This window comes from Cupressus sempervirens, chromosome 7 (genome assembly GCF_028749045.1).
Source record: "Cupressus sempervirens isolate cs-2001-9-10 chromosome 7, ASM2874904v1, whole genome shotgun sequence".
Taxonomy (NCBI): domain Eukaryota; kingdom Viridiplantae; phylum Streptophyta; class Pinopsida; order Cupressales; family Cupressaceae; genus Cupressus; species Cupressus sempervirens.
Genome location: NC_143124.1, coordinates 765,767,624 through 765,780,297, shown reverse-complemented (window position 1 = coordinate 765,780,297; position 12,674 = coordinate 765,767,624). Strand labels below are relative to the sequence as shown.

General features: G+C 30.4%; 1 pseudogene; it reads left to right on the top strand.

Annotated features, from left to right (window-relative positions):
* The first annotated feature begins 6,609 nt into the window (after positions 1-6,609).
* On the top strand, positions 6,610-10,091 carry LOC149549548 (uncharacterized; annotated as a pseudogene).
* The last annotated feature ends 2,583 nt before the right edge of the window (positions 10,092-12,674 follow it).

Below are 12,674 nucleotides of genomic sequence, written 5' to 3'. Positions count from 1 at the left end.
TTACATACCAAAAACATACTTCTTTTAAATCTTAGGGCTAGCAACTAATTCTTTGCCATTTCCATGCACTTAACCCAATGTTACATTAGGGATTTATAATGCTTTTATATATTGATTTGATGTTTGGTAGTGTTCTATTACCTTCTTCAATTATTCCCTTATGATAGTTTTTAATTTTTCCCCATGAAATATTCTTAAGAAAAAAAATTATATTTGGAAGGGGATTTGAAGTACTTTTTGAGGCATTTGAGAAAATTATTCTCGGTCTATATCGAACTATGAGTGCCTATACCCTTATTCTAAACCATTTTATAACAACAAACAAAATGATAGAGTTATGCTATATCTAACAATTGCTAAGAATTTACTAGATCCGTAGCTTGTAAGAAAAAATCTATCATAGTAAAAAAAGAAAGTTGTACATATTAAAATGTAAATTTTGAGTTATATACATGTTGACCAAACTTATCTTCAAATTATGTTGTTGTAGAGATGAAATCCAAACCTTGAAGTCTAAAGTATTAATTACAAAGTCCAAATTCTACATTTGATGTAGTCCATTTTTAATGTGGTAAGTGGTTAAGTAAAATCTAAATGTTGAGAAATGATAGTCTTAGATTATTTGTCTTCCCTATTTTTCTTAATTTCCAAGTTAGAATTAAAATCTAAACCTTGAGAAGTGTTGTTAAGAAAGGATTAGAATTTCACCCTTGATTTGTAGCAACATTGCATCTTGTAGCCCAAACTCTAAAGTTTGAGACAATGTGACTTAGATGCTAAGCTCCTAGGGGTGGGTCAATTTACTTTTAACCCAAATTCTATGCAAACATGAGAACATACTCCAAATTTTTAGCTATGCACTTTATTTTTAGTAATATGAGTTATTACTTGCATCCCAAGTCTAAATCGAGAGGGGTTGTTCCATTTTTTTCCTTCATTTTGGAATACTTGAGGAGTGACTTATTGCTTGTTTTGGTTGCACCGTTAAGACTATGCTATAGTTAGTCTTCTAGTTGTATCAATATGATTAGGGTATTCATAAGCTTATCAAAAAAATCATTATATTATACCATCTCATGTTATAGATACATGATGTACAATAAGAAAAACTTTGTCACATTTGTATTAGAAAAAAATGTTTATCTAATTTTATCCTTAATGTGTCAAATGAAAATTTAAGACATTGCAACTTAATTTAAACATAATCAAATCTAAAACTTTATAATAGATTCAAAGGGTGCTTCCTAAAATGACAATGTTCCTACCTAAAATATACATTATATAAATATGATTTAGAAGTATGAATAGTTAACTTTTTTAATAAGACAAACTCTTACTATCATGATTAAATTATGTCATTTAAACTACATGTTATTGTCTATGAAAGACTTCTCTTCATTCTTTGAAAGGTGTAGTTGCAATGAATATAATATTGGAAGACTTTTCACGAGAACAGATTTTGGAGTTGTGTGGTCACAATTATTTCTAATTCTATATTTCCACACGTAGTTTGACGTCGTGTGTTTTCTATCAATATTTGTGTGTTGGAAATGATAGATTCACATGTTTCCACCTTCCTCTGCACAAGAGTTTGACAATTATCATCTCTGACTATTTGAAAAGATAATACATCTTGTCATTTCTAATCATTCATTTGATTTGTCCCGCTTCAATCATTTTCTTGTCATCTCTCATTATTGCCATACTGTTTGAAAAGAACCTAAAATAATCAAATGAGAGGAAGGAAAAACTACATATATAATCCTATCTTCACCTACATGAAATTAGTTTCAAATACTATCAAGAGATGGTGTAAAGATACGAGGCAATGCAATATGCAGCCATGATATTAAATATAATAAGAGCTCTGAAAGAGCTAGAGTCCCTGTCTTTAGTTTGAAGTAGAAGATTGATTTGTGCCTAGAACATAATGTGTAAACGTTTGTCTCGTTTAGTCACAAGAAGGGTAAGAGTAATTATATAACAAGTTTTCGCATTAGTGTCATCAACTAAAACTATTCTACCACTTTCAATATCGCTAGATGTCCTTTGTTGTTGTGGTGGTGGTGGTTATCATCACTCATACTCATAAAAACAATATTGAAATACTAGCTCGTAGACAAACTCAATAATTTATGTTTGAAGATTAAATTTGTATGAAAAATACCATACATTTGAAATTATTTAATTCATAAATCAAAATACTTTACATGTAGAAATCTAGTTAGTAAATTACTTCATAAATTTTATAGAAATAATTGTAAATTTAAAGTTATGTAGTTTATAAGTACAAATTTAATTATGGGACAACAATTTAAATAATAGATTTTAAAATTTTCAAAATGCCTTTAACTTTTTAAAACATTATAAGTTAATTGTTAGATTTATATAAATTAGTTAATATATATTATTTCTATTGTTTTAAATTTTGTTGAGAGAGTGTGTGTGTAATATATATATATATATATATATATATATATATATATATATATATATATATATATATATATGGCAGTGAAATGTTTAATAAAATTAATATTTTTAAATATGTTTCTCTTCAGTATTACAGACTCAATTTTGTGAATATTTTAAGTTTTAAAATTGACATAGAATTTGATTGAATTATATAAATAAAATAAAATACAGCTAACTAAAGTAAAAGAGGTTATATCTTTAAAATCATTTTAAAGAGAAAATTATATGCAATAAAAAAAAATTCAGAGATTATATTTTAAAAATTAATTTTAATAGATTAATTTTCATTTTATAAGGACAAATTTAGTAAGATAAGAATGATTTAATTGTGTGTGGGGACTTAGAAGCCTAAGATAAGAATGAATTAATTATGTGTCAAAGCCTAAGATAAGGATGAATCAATTATGTCCTATGAAAGAGAGCACTCTTTGTTCGAGATTAGATGTATGGAAAACCGCTATTGTGGGTGCCCCTGCTATTCCCTGTTGCGTGAACAACCAACAATGGTATTTTCGCTGGCTAAGTCAATATTAAAAACCAATAAAGAAATGCATAGAGGAACAAATAAATGACAGCCTTATATTTATTTCTATGTATGATAGCTCCTATTTATTTCAAGATTTTAATCATTTGTTGAATCTGTTCACCAGGTTCAACATATGTATCTATGCATTTAGGGTTTTGGAACATGCAAGAAGGAGACGTGGAGATTGGACTCATTTTAATAAAATGCATTTGAAACCATTTGACATCACGAGGGGAGCTACACCTGTCCTTATTCATGGAAAAACATGCGGAGATATTTCCAATTGCTTTAGCAGGTGGCATTCCAATATTCAAGACCAAGGCTGCTGTGAACATTCAAAATGATTACATAATCCTCATGCTACGCAAATCTTTCTTTGCATTGGCATTTGTGATGCCCCTGCCAAAACCTCCAAGAGATCGTCCAAAGATCATCCAGAAACAAATATAGAAACGGGAAAAACACCGAGGGCAAAGTCTTCATTAGCAATAGATCAAAGTACGGATTTCTATACAACATTTCCATTATCATCAGGCAATTGATCACCCAAGTGGATAGATGGATGCAAGACCCATTTGATGAAGTTGTTTCCTTTGCTACAGGTGCAGGTATAGAGAAGCCTTAAGCCAATTAGAGAGGTAGTTCATTTGATTGTGATGACTACTGTCCACATTCTTGACCAATTTGTGATAGTGTTTGTGTTGCAGGTAATGATAGTGATTGTGTTGCAGGTTCCTTCGTCCCAGCTCTTGAAGATCATGAATGGGCATGTTGAATAGATGGGCCAGGGGAATGTGTTTGAATGTTATCTAGCTTATATATGTCAACATTAGACACGAAAAATGAAAATTCTAGAGCAAGCTGGAAATAGTGGAAAGAAGTTTCTAGAATTAGTTTTTTTCCCAATTTCTGATGTCAAGAAATTAGTTTTACCCTGGCATAAATGCCATCGGGCCAATCGAAAAATAAGAATTCCTGATTCAAAATTGATTAAAAAATAAATAGCTTTTTAACTTTAGAAATTCATTGTCTTTAGTTGAAAATAATTAATGCACATGATCCCCATCGAAAACATTAGTACCCTGCCTTATGCAAGGTAGGGACTAATAATATAGATCAACCTTATTTGTTATTCTCTTTAAATCTGCATCTTTGCAATTAAATAATATTTTTTTGGAGGGATATTCAGTTTGATCTATTAGTTAAATCTTTATAAAATCATAAATATTATTGTGAGGAAATTTTGTCATTATTAATATAATTCACATTTAAATTTGAGTGCTTTTGATTTCAATAAAATTATAAATTATTTTGATCTTTAAATTGATATAATTTACATCTAAATTTGTATCTTTTTGATGAATAGTGGATTCTAGGTAAGAAAGCCTTTTATAATTGTATCAAAATAAAGCTTGATCATAAGTGGTGTTTCAAGTAGATAGACAAGTTAATATTTGAAATGAATTAATATATGTAGATCTATCATTTTGGTAGCATACTAATGACATGAATGCATTAGGTTGTGCATTGGAAAATGATGTGAAAAGATCATTGATTATGAATCTAGTACAATATGCTAAGTCAACATACAAGATACACCAAAATTAAACAAAAGAATACATTGTTTTAATTTTAAAACAATTACTTCAAAAATAGTGTGAAGAGAAGAAAGTCAATCCTTCATCTAATTAGGAGGGAAAAAAACCCTACAATTTGAGGAGAGGAGAAAGGGAGTGTGACCCTTTGTGATGACAAATCAATTGAAACCTTTTTTGCTCTTTTGATCTCCATTAGTAGTCATTTCAAAATGGGGAAAAAAAGAGTGTGTACACTTAATCTTCATTTTTCTAAGACTAAAAAAAAAAAGAGAGAATAGATAAATTTGTAAGGAGTTAATTACTAGTGCAAAAGAGAAGTAACCTAGTGTGAATGGTAAGAGAAAGTTGTTTAGCTCCACAATTCCAAAGGATACTAAGTTAACAAGAATACAACACAACAAAGGAACATATGACAAAAAAACATATATGATCTTTAATACAAGAAACAAGGATGATGCTTAGGCTAAGGTGTAGAGGAATGGTAGGATGTCATAATATACCATAGAAGGTTACCAAATGCTATTTTTTTCTCCCTCAGATAGCTAAATAATTCATCTGAGTAAGTAATGATTCTAGATATCTGAAGAATACGATGAATACCTATATTCAAAATGCAAAGGTGATGATAGGACTTTTGAAAATTTGGAAAATGATAGCTACATAAGAAATTTCAAAGTTTAAGAAAACACAAATAGATATAAACTAGATGTTGTACAACTAAATTATCGAAGGGTAAGAGTTTGTTGAATGATGTCCACACACGACACTAGCTAGGAGTAAAATACTTATAGAGACTTCATACAATGGATATAAACATAAAACTTAAAGAAGACTAATGATAAAAAATGCAAAACAACATCAATATCACTAAGATTGAACAACAAGATACAAATAGAATAAAATAATACTAATCTTCCAAAATTTTTGTTTTAAACTTATTTATTAATCTTTTAAAATTAATTTAAAGTATATTTCAAAAAAATAAAAATAAAATAGAAAACATTAATATGAACATTTTATCATATAGGGGAGACGACCTAGTACTTGAATGGGTTCGAATGGTTGTGATAGAAATTGTTTACTTTATACCTACACTTGCTGACTTAATGTCCAATTTTTTTTGACAACATTGCACCAATACTTGTGATTTTAAAGTTGTTAGTACAATGATGATTACCAAAAAATGATTGAAAATGTACCCTTTGATCTAAAAAGTAGCCAATGATGTGATGCCACATCAGTTGTTCAACTACGGGTACCCTTTATGCATGACCATTGGTCTCACTTTTTTTTTGCATTGTTTTGGACAACTTGGAAAAAAGCATGCTGATTTGGCATCGTAACAAGTGACATGGACTTGAAACATTACTTATAAGTATATGACTTGCCAAGTAAGCTGTTGTAAAAAATTGTGAGTGACTTGAAATTTTTATGTAGGGTTTTGATAAGCGCAAAGTTAGGGTGTTCAAGTAGCGGGTCCTCTCCCCTATAAGATGCCCTCCAAAATATGATTCATACATCAAGATAAAACTTGCCTCTGATTATTAGTTTAGGCATTCCCGAGCTAGGCTAAGTTAAAGGAAAGGTGGGATTTTTTCTCGATCTTCAACAACCTTTGATTTGATTGCTCCATTAATATTTGTATCCATGTCATGAATGTCATGTTAAATTCATTTTTCCATGTCCACCATCATGTTGACTTGTTCTCCTTCATTCATTTCATGTCCTCTCCTGCTTATTTAATCTCACTTTCCCTTCCTCATTACTCACTCTTCTTGCAATTGTTCAAGCTATATGCATTAAACCTTTGGTAGCTACCAACATTTCTCTTTGTTGTTTTTCTATTTTTAATTCCAGTAGTAAATATTTTCTTATTTGGTTCAATTTTGATGGTTGCGATCTCTTATCAAAATTATTGTTGTTGTAGATGAAATAATCTGAATTCTTCCCATGGATTGTTCCTCTGTTGTCATATGCTTATGTTTAATCGTACTATCATGGTATTCATAGATGATAAATGGAAATACCATGTGCCTGCCACATGAAAGAGATGCTCTTCTTACTTTCAAGAACAACTTACATCCTTTACATCTATTGCATTCATGCAAGGCTTTAACTGTTGTGAATGGAGGGGAGTGGAATGTAGCTCCATCAACTCAAATTTTCTCAAACTCCATCTTGCCAATCATGTGGAGAATGTGGATAGTTATGTGGATTATTATTGGGGTAGGCCATTTAATAGAAGACTTGCTAGAGATTTGTTCCATTTAAAACAGTTGAAGCATCTAGATCTAAGCTTCAATTATTTGAGTGGTGTTCTACCTAAAGGTATGTTTAACAAAACCATCTTTCATATTTTCTATTTTAAGCTTTCTCTTACTAGATTTCGTTGATGTTCAACTTGTCTATTTTCCCTGAAAGAATTGAGACATTTGGATTTGAGCTTCAATTATTTTGAAGGTGAAATACCAAATTAGTTTGCCTCCTTGCACAACATATCTTATCTCCACTTGTGCGAGAACATGTTCAATGGTACAGTTCCAACAGGTACTTTTAACAAAGCAACCTCTCATTTTTCACGATTTAAGCTTCCTCTTATAGAAATTTGAGTGGTTATCACTGTCGTTTACATGCAGCTTTATTTTCCCTTTAAGAATTGAGACATCTAGATTTGAGCTTCAATAATTTTGAACATCAAATATTAGAGCATTTTGCCTCCTTGTACAACTTAAAGTATCTCAACTTGTCATTTGCTAGGTTTGATGGTACAATTCCCTACCAATTAGGGAATCTCTCTCAGCTGGAAGTTTTAATGATGTTTGACAAGTTTCTTATGGTGGTAATGGGGAACTAGTGTACAATCCTAGTTTAATGTGGACAAAAAAATTGCAGAAATTGAAATACTTGTCCCTTAGTGGAGTAGTGCTGAATATGATAGGAAAGCAATTGGAAGCACCCCTTTCTCATCTGCCTAATCTCCAAAAGATCCACCTTTCATACTACATGCTTTTAGGGCACATCCCCAATGCTATCCAAAACCTATCATTTTTAACCCACCGTCACTTGGGTTACAACAGCTATGAAGGACCAATACCTTTGTGGTTAGGAAATATGACTACTTTGGTTTCGCTTTGGTTGTCTAGAAGTCCATTATTATGTGGTTCATTTCCCTTGAGTCTCTCTTGCTTGCCTTCTCTAAAAGAGCTATATTAGGGGGAGAAAACTTAATTAGTGGAAATCTAAGTCAAATATTATGCAAGGAATGGTCTCAGTTCAATGTCCTTCTTCTTTCAATGTCTAATATAAAAGGAAGTATGCCACCTTGTATTGGAAATATCACCTCTCTCATCTATCTTAGATTGACATATATGGAAAATATGTAAGGTCCTATTCCTCCTTCCATTGGAAATCTTTCCACCCTCCAAAATTTAGTTTTATATGGCAACTCGTTGAATGGAGAGATTCCACCATAACTTGGTCAAATTCCATCTTTGACTACTTTAGGCCTCGCTAGAAATATGTTGGGTGGAAATGTACCTTCTAAGTTGGGTAACCTTCCCTCTTTGGTGAATTTAGATCTTTCTAGGAATTCTTTGAGTTGAAATATACCTATCGAGTTAGGTAATCTTTCCTTTTTGATAGAATTAGACCAATCCTCCAATGGTCTAAGTGGAAATATATCTTATAAGTTGGGAAGTCTTTCCTCCTTGGTGTATCTAGGTCTTTCCTTTAATCAACTAAATTGTAGCATTCCCACTTCAATTGCAAGTCTTCCTAGTCTCAAGTCCATTACCTTATCTTCAAACAATCTCTGGGGAAATATTTCTCTTAGTTTTATTAAAAAATTGACCAAACTTTCTCATCTTGATTTATCCTACAATGAGTTGTCTATCACAATTGAACCAGATTGGATACCCACAATTTATTTTGAGAGCTTGAGCTCAACTTCATGTAGTATCGAGGGCATAATTCCACCATTCATTTCCACACAATATAGATTGTCTAATTTGGATCTCTCCAATAATAGTCTATATGGAAATATTCCAGATTGGTTAGGGGTGCTTCCTTTGGAATATCTCAACTTGTCATACAATAACTTGCAAGGAAATGTTGCATCAAGCTTGATTGCAAAAGGTTTTCAAAGTGTTGATTTGCACAGTAATATGTTACAAGGTCCTCTTCCTTTTTCTTCAATGCCAACATCAATCATGGATGTATTGGATTTGTCTAATATTAGATTCATAGGATCTATTCCAGTGGATATTGGAAATCTTATACCATCCATTCAATTTTTGTCACTTTCAACAAATGATCTACGTGGTGAAATACCTTCTTCAATTGGCCTTCTACAATCTATGGAGGTTTTAGATCTCTCAAACAATAAATTATTTGGTAAAATACCATCAACCATAATTAATTATTCTAGTTTAACAAGATTAAACTTAGCAAGTATTGGATTAATGGGAGAGATACCATGTCATATGGGAATGCTAAGTGGACTCAGTTCACTTCACCTCAAGGACAATATGTTAAAGGGAAACTTTCCATCAAGCCTTAAGAACTGTTCTAGCTTGCAAATTCTAGATTTGGCCAACAACCATTTTTCTGGGAACATACCATCTTTTCTGGGTCATTTCTTTGAATTGATGATACTAGTTTTGAGGTCTAACAAGGTTGAAGGAAACATTCCACATCAATTAAGCAATCTATCAAGTCTCCATGTTTTGGATATTTCACAAAATTATTTGATAGGTTCTATCCCACAACAATTAGCAACATTGAAAAGTATGAGGAATTCTACAATGGGAAACTCACATGACAATGATTGTGGCTCTTACTATTACAAAGAAGAGATCTAAGTGTTCAACAAAGGATTAGAAATGGTGTATGTTAGTTCAGTGATGTTACTTATAACTTGCATTGATCTATCTGTAAATAATCTATCAAGCAACATTCCTTCAATAATGGGGAATCTTAAAAGTCTTCACACATTGAACTTATCATATAATAGTCTTTTAGGAGAGATCCCAAGCAGTTTTGGATTACTTGCAAAGTTAGAGTCACTTGATATTTCAAATAATAAACTAAAAGGAAGGATTCCAAATGAAATGTTACAAGTTTCCTATTTAAGCTTTTTCATTGTAGCCAACAATAATCTCTGTGGAAGAATACTAGAAGGAAGACGATTCAATACATTCAATTCCACTTATTTCACTCTGAATCATGATCTTTGTGGATTCCTAGTTAACAAAAAATCATGTAGATGTGGAGAGATACCAAATTATAGCATACATACCCCTCATCTTGAGAATGAGGATAACGAGGGAGGAGAAATTCCATGGCATTGGTATATAGAGTGGATGACAAGTGTTTCTATTGGATTTTGGGGAGTTTTTGGAATCTTGGCTACAAAAAGGCATTGGAGGAGAAGATTCAGTCATGCATTAGATGAGATAGGAATAAGCTTATTGAGTGGATTAACAAATAGATAATGATCTAGTAAAAAATTGTAAAATCATTATCCTAAAATATTCTCATTGTAATGAGATTACCTTTTAATTTTATTTTAACTAGAGAAATTTAATGTCTTATACAACAGTGAATAAATTCTAAGCTCACTCATTACTTTTATTATAATTTTATGAGTAGGTCATCCATAAAATACAAGTACAATTTTTATCGTTTGAAATGTTAAATTAAAATGTCATGTATTTGTATTCAATATAGAAGTACAAATATTCAATCTAGTATTTCCATGAATATGTTTTTTATAGTAATTTTTTGCATTTAAGTAAAATAAAATTGCTGGTCGATTCCTAGAATATGAATTCACTAAGCAATTTGTTTAAATATTTCAGTTCATTTTTTTTATTATTCAAGGATGTGTGTGTTATTGAGGATTAAAGATATCCTAATAGAACAAAACCATAAGTTGTGCATTCCTTAAAGCCAAGATCAAATAATATTTGTGTTATGCTTTTAAAATAAACTTAGTAGAAATTATTTGTTGTAATTATGTTTGCAAATATTAATACTAAAAGAATATGAGTACCTCTAAACCAACAACAAAAGTGAAACCAAAAACTTTTGGCATATATGAAAAATATGGAAGGTCCCATTCTTCTTTCCATTGGAAATCTCTCCATTGTACAACTTTTACTTTTTTATGACAACTCGTTGAATGGAGAGATTCCACCATCACTTGGTCAAATTCCATCTTTGACTACATTAGACCTCACGAGAAATATGTTGGGTGGAAATATACCTTCTAAGTTGGGTCACCTTCCCTCTTTGGTGAGATTATATCTTTCTTGGAATTCTTCAAGTGGAAATATACCTTCCAAGTTAGGTAATCTTTCCTCTTTGGCAGAGTGGAATTTTTACATGCTTAATTTTTTAAGATATTTGTACTCAACATAGAAGTAAAAAAATTTGATTTAGTATTTTCATGATTATGTTTTGATTTAACTAAAATAAAATTGGTGACTGATACTTAGACCAAATTCATTCAATAAGTAAATTGTTTAAATATTTCAATTCAACTTTTTGTATTATTCAAGAATATGTGTGTTTTTGAGGACCAATTATATCCTAATAGAATAAAATCATATGTTATACATGCCTTAAAGACAAGATAAATAATGTTAGCGTTATGCTTTTAAAATAAGATTAGTAGAAGTTATTTGGTGTAATTATGTTTGCAAATATTAACACTAAAAAAATATAGGTGCATCTCCAAAGATATATAATGAAACATTATCATTGAGATAAAATATCTCAAATTTAAAAATTATTAATATTATAATCCTATCACTAATATATTTTTGATATATGTAAATATACAATAAAATAGTTAAATATATACTTCAAATAAAAAGCAAGTCAATTTAAGTAATATATATTTATTTCTATTTTCTAAACATTTCAAAGATTTATGTTAGATTAAACTAAAATTCAATTTGAAGATATTGAACCAACTTTTTCTAATTAAATCATTAATAGGAATCTTTGCATATTTTTGTTACCTCATTCTTTTATGATGACAATTTTTTTGTTGATAAAATTGATTAATGAAAATGGTTTGCTAAGGACACTGTTAAGATTTTCACAAATTAATATATCATTCATTACAATTTTATTGGGTAATTATTATTATTTTCTATATTTATAAAATGTAAATTATTAATAAAAACATATCCAATTATGAAATCACTCATCATTCCTTCAATTTTAAATGCAAAAATTGTACATAGATAATTATTTTCTTAAAAATATTTTCCCATATTTACTCATATCTCCTCAATGTATATTCAAAATTTAAAGATACCTAATGAAGGGTGGCCCCCTTAATACCTTAAGTACATAACGAAAACAAAGAAATAATAACAATTCAAAAGAACAAAGTACAGATTTCTTATTATCATCGAAAATGCAGAATTACAATATGCTAACCCATATGGGTGCCTTCATTATAGTAATCTGCAAGAAAAAGCTACAAACTATCACCTAGAGTTGTCCTAGACAATCTACATACATTTCTTAAATAGATAATTTTATGCTGCCCAAGAAGGTTCTAGACACTCAAACTTAATACCTAGGGCCAACAAACCCTAACAATGCACATAGACTTGGCCAAATACATCATTGACATTTAATTTGGAAGTTTTGGCTAGCACAATTTTGGAAGGCCCTAACTTTTGAACTGTTTCTCTGATTGGATATTATAACCACTTTTTAGAATCATCAGCTTCTGATCTACAGCATCAAATTTGCACAAGTGTCCATTCGTCAAGTTTTGAGGTGTCATTTGGCCATGTTTATGCCTCCAATAAAAAGTCTAAATTTTCTAAAACCAAAATCCTAAAAAAAAAATCATCAATAAATCCATCAATACCCATGATATGACACTTAGCCTCAAATGATAGGATGATATATCCAAGATGAACATCCATCAGTGAAATTAAGATATTCTAAGCTTGTATGACTGACTTACTAAGTAGCAAGCCTCTAGTAACAAAAAATCTACACTGAGGCAAACCTTATTCATGAAAGAAAACTAAAATATTTTTGGGTGA